The sequence below is a fragment of the Lissotriton vulgaris genome, chromosome 4_1, assembly GCF_964263255.1.
Source record: "Lissotriton vulgaris chromosome 4_1, aLisVul1.2, whole genome shotgun sequence".
Taxonomy (NCBI): Eukaryota; Metazoa; Chordata; class Amphibia; order Caudata; family Salamandridae; genus Lissotriton; species Lissotriton vulgaris.
In genome coordinates, this window is record NC_141691.1 from 2,067,063,498 (window position 1) to 2,067,072,138 (window position 8,641).

Sequence of the window (8,641 nt, forward strand, 5' to 3'; positions counted from 1 at the left end):
TTGAAACTTAACCCAGTAATTTGAGCATTATTGCGCACTCTTTGAGCCATAGGCTCCTTATATTGGGCGAAAAGGAGAGGGGAAAGGGGACAACCCTGTCTAGTCCCTCTCTGTATTGGGATGGAGAGGAGGTATATCCATTCACTCTAACTGAAGCTATAGGATTGGTATAGACTTCAAAGACCCATCAAATGAATCTGTTGGGGATCCCAAAATGTCCCAGTGTTGCTTTTAGATAGGACCAATAGACCCTATTGAACGCTTTCCCAGTGTTGATCCATAGTAGCACGTGCCCTGTCTCAAACCTTTGTGCTTTATCTGTGATATGGAGTAATCTCTTCGTGTTATCAGCGCATTGGCAGCCAGGGATGAATCCCGTCTGGTGTGGATCTATTAGGCCAGGGAGGAGGGGAGATAGTCTGGCAGCCAGCTTTCTGTAGTATCCGCTCCGTCAGTGTAAAGTCATGAATGTGAGAAGTTGGTCTGGTATATAAGCCGGCACCTTGCACCAGTCCAAACGACACTTTAGGTCAAAGATAACATTTACAGAAAGCTATCTTTGTGGTAGCTATGGAGAGCAGCCTTCAAGCTAAGTCTTGAAGGAATGTAAAGCAGCTTGTTTTACCAGAGCAGAACCTCCTGAGTGATCAAATGATAGGAGAACCACAAAAGTGTTATATAAAAAAATGTGTATTTATTACTAAACACTCTCTACAAGATTAGAACATAAAGCACACAATACTTAATCAATAGAACTTCAGTAAATAGCATAATACACAGCTGCTGAATCTGTGGACCTGTGACGATAACCGGTTTCCGCCGTAGGTCCACGGATTCAGCAGCGTACTCGCTGCCTCCTTGCAGACTCCGTAGAGGACCATGCACCCTTAACTGAGCCATACCCGGCTCCCATCAACTTGTACGCTGCAAAACTCACGGCTACCATTTAGGGTGACACCCTACCGGACCTGAAAACTGTTCCATTCATCCAGATATATACCACTTCTCTGAAGAACCTTTCCCAGACCAGCCGGGACGGAAGTACAACCGGTGAAGAGATCGATCACCACTCCGCTATCTTGCATATAAGCCCCGAAGAAGTGTTGGGTTTTCCAGCCTGTTGGCTAGGTAATCGATCAACATTAAATATAGAGAACATGTGATACTTGGAGTGTTCTTATATATTACCCGTCTGTCTGCATCGTGTTTTTCCCAATATTTAATCATTTCAGATACGCAGAATTTGCTCTGCATACTACAACTAGATGTGCACTGGCCTCCTGTACAAAAAGCTGTAAGCCCACCTCACCATGCAAAACATACATGTCATGGGACAATACAGACATTTCACGCGGTGGTTCGCAGCCTCACTGAGGCAACAAACCGCAGTCGATTTGGCTTCACTTTGAAATAACTGGGAGCAGGATATGGGCTACCCACTCACAGATAGAGAGTGGACCTCAGTGCTAGAAATACACGATTCTGCCAGATAAGGTACTACATTACACAAAGGGCATACCTTACGCCTGCCAAAGTTAACCAATAGTTCCATTGCACAGATGCAGCTTGTCTGCGCTGGGCCCTTACAGACGCAGACCTACTACATATGCTCTGGGGATGACCCTGTCTACAAGCGTATTGAACAGAAGTAGCGAACATGCTGGCTAATTGTACGGAACGTAGAATCACTTTGGAATGGTACACTTATATCTTACGTAGATATCAAAGACGCCGGAGCACCAAAGTACCCTCTAGATTCCTGGATCTAGGAATGATAGTGGCCAAGAGGCTAATTACCAGGAAGTGGAAAGAGCAGTAACCCCCCTAGGCACTAGCATGGCAACACTCTATGCTTGCATGGGCAAAAGCAGAAAGCGTTGCGCTCTATAGAGAAGACACCATTAGAATACGTAAAATCCCAATAGCATCAAATTGGGATGCGATGCTGACTGAGCTAATGCAAATGCACAGCCCCACCAGAGAGGATTCACACCGCTTGATATGGCAGATCAGGGAGACATACATGAGCTGGAAGACAGACTCTGATATGGCAGATCAGTGAGACATACATGAGCTGGAAAACAGACTCTGATATGGCAGATCAGGGAGACATACATGAGCTGGAATGCAGACTCTGATATGGCAGATCAGGGAGACATACATGAGCTGGAAGACAGACTCTGATGGCAGATCAGGGAGACACGAAAAAACACTAGAGAGAGCAAGGATTTCTGTTCACAAAGGTGAACGGGGAGTACTCCTGTACCCCTGGGTATATCGCTAGAAACAAAAAAGGAGTACCACCAACGTGGAATCACCGATTCCTAATGGGGTGTGTGGTTGTACAAAAGTGAGAAATTCTCCTTTTGTTAAAAAAACCCTCACTCACCACCTAGTGGTGACATGCTTCATCATCGGGGTCCACCCTAATGACCTAGCGTCATCAGGGTGTGCTACAACACCTGTTTACAGTGGAGCAGGTTGTGAGTGAAGGTGCATGAAAAATAATAAGTGTGTTAAAAATTGTCCTGGTTTAACTTGGGAAAAATAAGAATTTTATTTGCAAGCAACTGGACAATGTTAAAATCAATGGCGAGATAAAGTGAGGGTAATTATGAGCCCATGTATCTCTATGTGTGTCTGGTCTACATGTTTCAACCTTGAAGGTATAAATTAACCAGGTTTTCTTCAGGACCAAAAAAAAAAACCCTGGGAGTGGATGGTCTGCGTCCCCTAAAAGACGCACCCAGTCCTACTCTCTGGGACCACAAAAGGGCAAAAGTGTGCCTGTGGTATGGGCTTGGACCACATTGGGTAAGCCTGAAAAGATCAAAATACCTGTAAAAGAAGGTGAAGACAAATGTCAGAATATAAACTTCTACAAGCCTGTTACATTGTGCAGTGCCTCAAAATCGTGTCTGCATGCTGTCACTCCCATTAGAAAAAATATACTTGCTTGGCGTCGCAAAAGTCCGGGCATAGAGAGTTTCTGATTGTGCCTTTTCTCAGTGAGAGGATGTGGAAGTGCCTGGCCGTAAATAGGCGAAGGATATTAACCACAACTTTCAAGCTTTACAATTATACGCGCTGCGTGGTAACTATATATCTAAGCAACTCACGCTCATCTCATCATTTTAAGTGGCGTGATGATATCTCGCATTCAAATTGTGCGGGCGAGGTCATATTTTGTAGATAGTGCATGTGCTGCCATACTTCACATACCCAACGTAAAACAGACTCACTCACATTAATACATGTAGGACATACATACAGTTGATAATATGAGGCTTACTCTCAATAGGGTATTGATAGACATCATAGGGCAGGGAAAGGTTATCCTCTTTACAAAACGTATTCTGAAATGAAAGATCGGTAAATAGTTTCGTGAATAGCGTTTTGAGGGAGACCGGCAAAAAGCTCTGAGCCGTGTCTGAAAAGCACGTTACCGAGGTGGTTGAAAAGCGGTGCCCCTTGAAGATCTGCGGGCTCGTCTGACAGGGTTTTAACTTACAGTTAAGATGCGAGGTGTGTGGCCGTTAACCTACTTCCGTCCGCCGCCCTGCAACACTGTGACCGGGAGCTCGGGAACTAAAATATACACGAAGGGCTTCCGCGTAGGGCGGGGCTACGTGCTGGTCACGTGGGGCGTTACTATGGGCGCCTGGGAGGCAGCTTCGAGTACGGAGGCTGCGAAGGTTCAAAACTGGCTGCCTTTGAAGGTGTTCGATCCTCGGTTAGGGTGCCGATATCTGGATACTACATTGAAAATATCCCCATTGTATATCGGCATTGTTGAAGTTATGAATATTAGTTGGTAAAATGAATGTATTAATCTTAGATTGTACATGGGCCATAGTGACCTTTTTGTGCTGATGGGTGATGGTGGAGTGATTAAGTGCAGTACTGGTAAGTTTCAGAGTAGGTTCACCAGGTGATCATATGGTTTGGCGCTATTAGTAGGGAGGTGGGGACCCGTAATGGGGCTGGCTCAATTGGGTGTTAATACTGAACGCCCGGATATGTCAATACAACCGTGGCCTGACTGTCAATGGCATGGTTGAAGTCAGTGTCGTTCATTGCCAGGGTATTGGGTTATAGGGTGGGTTGCCCTGTGGGTTGGGCCCATCGTATGGCGCTATTAACAAAGAGGCGGTTCTGATGATGTGGGGAATACAAGATAGGTCTGGTTTATTTTAGTATTGATGCCCACGGGATATTGTCATTGAGGCCTGTTTTGTGGGTCAACAATCTATAGACCCAGCGTTGCTCTTTTTCATATAAGAGCTGTTGTGTATTGGGTCCAGATGGGATTTGTTCAATGATGGTCCATCTCATATCATTCGTGTATGGTGTGCTTCTAGAAAATGGTCCGTCAGTTTTGTCGCATTCTTCTTGCAGCGTATGGTGCTGCGGTGCTCACAGATGCGTTGCTTGACTTTGCGTGTGGTCATGCCCACGTAGGATTTTCCGCATGCACACTTGATCAGGTATACAACATTGGCACTGTTGCAGTTCGTATGTGTTCGTTGTTCCCAGACTTTTCCTTCCTCCAAATTCAGAATCTTCGTGTTCTCTGTGAGGTGACACACATTGCAGTCTCCGCATTTAAAGTGTCCTGTAACTGGTGGGAGGTACTTGGGTTCAGATTAGTTGGTTTCACTTTTGGTCTGGTGTTGACTAGGCTGTTTTTTTAGACTGGGTGCCTTTTTGTAGGAAAAGAGTGGTTTTTCCCATTGTAGCATGCCTGTATTCAGTATTGACCAATGTTTATTGATGCTTTTACTCACTTGGTTTGATATGGTGTTGTACGTGGTAACACAGGTGAGTGGCACTTGGTCATTGTGAACCATTCTGTCTCTAGGAGCACATCTCTAGGTTGATTCCTGGCTCTCTTTTGGCATTTCTCAATGATCTTAGAAGGGTACCCACGTTGTTTGAGTTTGCTGGTTAGATCCTGTGCTTGGGTTTTTTAAAAATTATTTTATTTGTCAAAACAGCAAAATGCAATACATACTGAACCGCTCGCCTACAACCCATCTCGGGCCGGCATTACTTCAAACTGTCATGGGTGTTAACTATACCAAAAATAAGGAGGCCAAGGAGCACAGAAAGCATATACCCGACCAGAGAAGGAACATCCCAAGCAAAATGACTCTGTTGGCAGGCGTATCTTCGCTCTGTGCTTGCGCATACAAATCAGTACATTTTAACATTTTCTCCCGCCCCGCCCTCCCCCAAAACATTCATCCCGCCCCCCCAACTCCCCAGCTGCTGCTCCTTGCGTGTGATGGTGTGTAAACAATGAGTGTAATGCGGCCTGTGCTGCATGACCCGTCCGATAGCCCCAGGGAACACCTCATATATCCTCGCCCTCAAGCATACTTTGACCCTCCGATTCAGTGTCGCGCGGCAGAGTAGTCGCTACCCTGGCTGCTTCCACTAGTGACTGTGTCCGGGGTGTGCCTTGACCTCGCCGCATCCCCCTGCACGGCCTATGTGCCCAGCTCAGGCGGCTCCGGGTGTCCCTCCCCCTCCCTTGCAGTGGGTTCGTCTTCCTCGTCCCTGGAGGTTAAGTAGGTCTGATACTGTCCCCAGAAGTTCCTAGGCCGACTCCGGGGTGGGAGCAGCTCACTATAGAGCTCCGCTTGTGTATTGCAGAACAGCATGTCGTTGGACCAACGTTTCAGCGTCGGTAATGGGCCCCTCATCCAGCACATTGCCACTACTCGTTTGGCGAGGAGCATGCCCATGCTTACCATTTTTCTCACCGGTATAGGAACTTTTCTCGCAAATCCTAGCAGGGCCAGGGCCGGGTCCATTGCCAACTCCATCTCCACTATAACGCTCAGTTCAGCAAACACCTTGCACCAGAATCGCTGCACCCCCGGACACGTCCAGGCCATATGCAAGAAATCCGCAACTGGGGCATGGCATCTCTCACAGTTCGGTGTGTTGCGAAGCCCATACCTGTGCAGCCTCTCCGGCGTGTGATAAACACGTTGCAAGAACTTAAAGTGGACCAAGCGATGTCGTCTGTTCAGTGAGATTCTTCTGGAGGCCGCGCAGCAGTATGCCCACATGCTGTCGTCTATCTGGGCATTCAAGTCGGTCTGCCAGGCCAATCGCGCCCTCGTGTATTGGAGCGCAGTATGTTCGTGGCCTATCTTGTAGAGCTTAGATATTAGCTTTTGCGGTGCCTCAGTGGCTATAACATATGTTAGTTCCGGAACCCCCGGGGGTTCCTCCAGATCAGGACCTAGCAGCTCAAGAAATGCACTCCGTACCCTATGGTACTGGAAACGCTGGAGCAACGAGGGCCTTTCCCCCCCCCCCGAGTCAGCCGCTCCCACGTTTTGACTTTCCCATGCTCGAACAGGTCCCCCAAAGAGTGGGCGCCTAGTTCTCGGAGGGCCTTGCAGACTCCTGTTTCCACCAATGTGGGGAGCCACAGTGCCCAATGTATCGGCATATTCGGTGTGTACATCAGCTCTTTGTCCTGCCTCTGTAGTATAGAGTGCCAAGCATGGTTAGTGGCCAGGAGGGAGTCTAAGGTCCCCACTCTGCGGTCCCTTGGGCCACAGATAGTCGCTGGGAGTGGGATCGGGTCCGCAAACAGCCTCTCCAGAATCACATGCGGGATGTCCTGGCTCCCATGAATCCAAGTGTGGAGGTGGGAGGCCTGCGCGATTCTATAATAGCATTCCATATCGGGCGCAGCCAGTCCCCCTTTTTCATACGGAAGCTTAAGGACCTCCCACTTCACTCTAGGTTGTTTTCCGGCCCAGGCCAATCGTATGAGAAGTTTATCAAGCGTGGCGAAGAAGGCCCTAGATAGTACAATCGGACTGTTAGTAAAGAGGAACAGAAACCTCGGAAGAACTACCATTTTCATTATGGCAATGCGTCCCATCAGTGATAGTGGGAGCTTAATCCAGAGCTCAACATCGTCTGCTAGTTTGTTATAGGCAACTCCATAGTTTTCTCTAATCATAATTTCGGGGTCCGTGTGGAGCATTATGCCCAGGTAACGAATCGGTTCTGTGGACCATTGGAGTGGATATTCCATCTCGAAGGGTTCAGTGACGGGGGTCAGTGGGAACGCCACTGATTTGGGCCAGTTGACTTTCAGCCCCGAGAGTGCTCCGAAGCGGACCACTTCCCTCAGGACCGAGGAGAGATTATTTGCCGGGTCCCTGATGTACAGCAAGGTGTCATCAGCGTACGTGGATATTCCAATCTTGTAGGTGGGGTAATTGATGGCTTCATAGGAGTGATACTCTCTAATTGCGCAGGCCAATGGTTCCGCCACCAATGCATAGAGTAGCGGCGAGAGGGGGCACCCCTGTCTCGTGCCCCTGCTGATGACAAACGGGTCCGAGACTGCATCGCCCAGCCGGACTCGCGCCGTGGGCCTGTAATAGAGTGCACCCAAGAGTTGGAGGAAGAGGTCCCCCAAGCCCAATTTCTTAAGGACTCTGCGCATGAACGGCCACTCCACAGAGTCGAACGCTTTTTCCATGTCCAAAAAGACTGCGATGGCTCTGGCGTCCTGTCTCGTATGCTGTATGGTCCCCATCACCGTACGGATATTGTATGTGAGGTTGCGTGCCGGTATAAAGCCTGCCTGTTCGGGGGCAACCAACCCAGGGGCCACAAGCGCCAGCCTGGCCGCCAGTACCCCAGCGTAGAGCTTAGCATCCACGTTTAGAAGGGACAGCGGGCGGTACGAGCCTGCAAGTTCATGGGGCTTACCTGGTTTCAATATTGTCACAATGATTGCCTCTCTCATAGAGGGCGACATGGCACCTTCCTCGCAAATTTCGTCAAAGAGGGTCGAGAGGTGCGGTACAAGCTTATCCTTGTACGCCTTGTAAAAGGTTACAGTTAAGCCGTACGCCCCGGGGGCACTCTCAGACCTCATGCCATCCAACGCGTCTGAGATCTCCTCCTGCAGTATGGGGGACATCAGGAAGTCCCTCTGCCAGTTCTCAAGGAACGGCATGTTGATATAGCTTAAATAGTCATCAATTTGGTCCTCCACCCCGGAGATCTTGGTAGTGTACAGTTCCGCGTAAAAGTTCCTGAATTCGGTAAGAATGTCCCCCTCCTCTGTTAGCAACCCCCCCCCCCCTTCCGAACGCAGTTCTGTGACTCCCTGCCTTCTCCTGGCGCCTTTCATTATCTTGGCAAGGATTGAGCCAGGTCGCTCCCCTTCCCCATATATGCGCGCCGTAGCATATTTGCCCAGGTGACGGACCTCCCTGTCTGCCTCCTCATGGAACTCTTTCAGGAGCTCCTGGAGGGTACCGTCATCTGTAGGGGTCATGCCCGCTACGTTTTGCCTTTCCTGCTCTGCTATTTGCCCCTCAAGGTGAGTCAGTCTTTGTCTGATGGCCTTCAGGACGCTGGAATGTTTAGCCATGGCAACCCCCCTGATGTAGACCTTAAAGGTCTCCCACACCGTCCCGAAACTGTCCACGGAGCCAATATTAGTTGCGAAGAACATGTCAATCTCCTCGCCTAGTTCGCCCCTGAAAGTCTCATCCAGTAGTGAGTATGGTGGGAATCGCCATGTGAATGGGGGGATCCTCAGCCTAGGGGAGGTAAGTACCAACAATATAGGGGAGTGGTCCGACAGTGT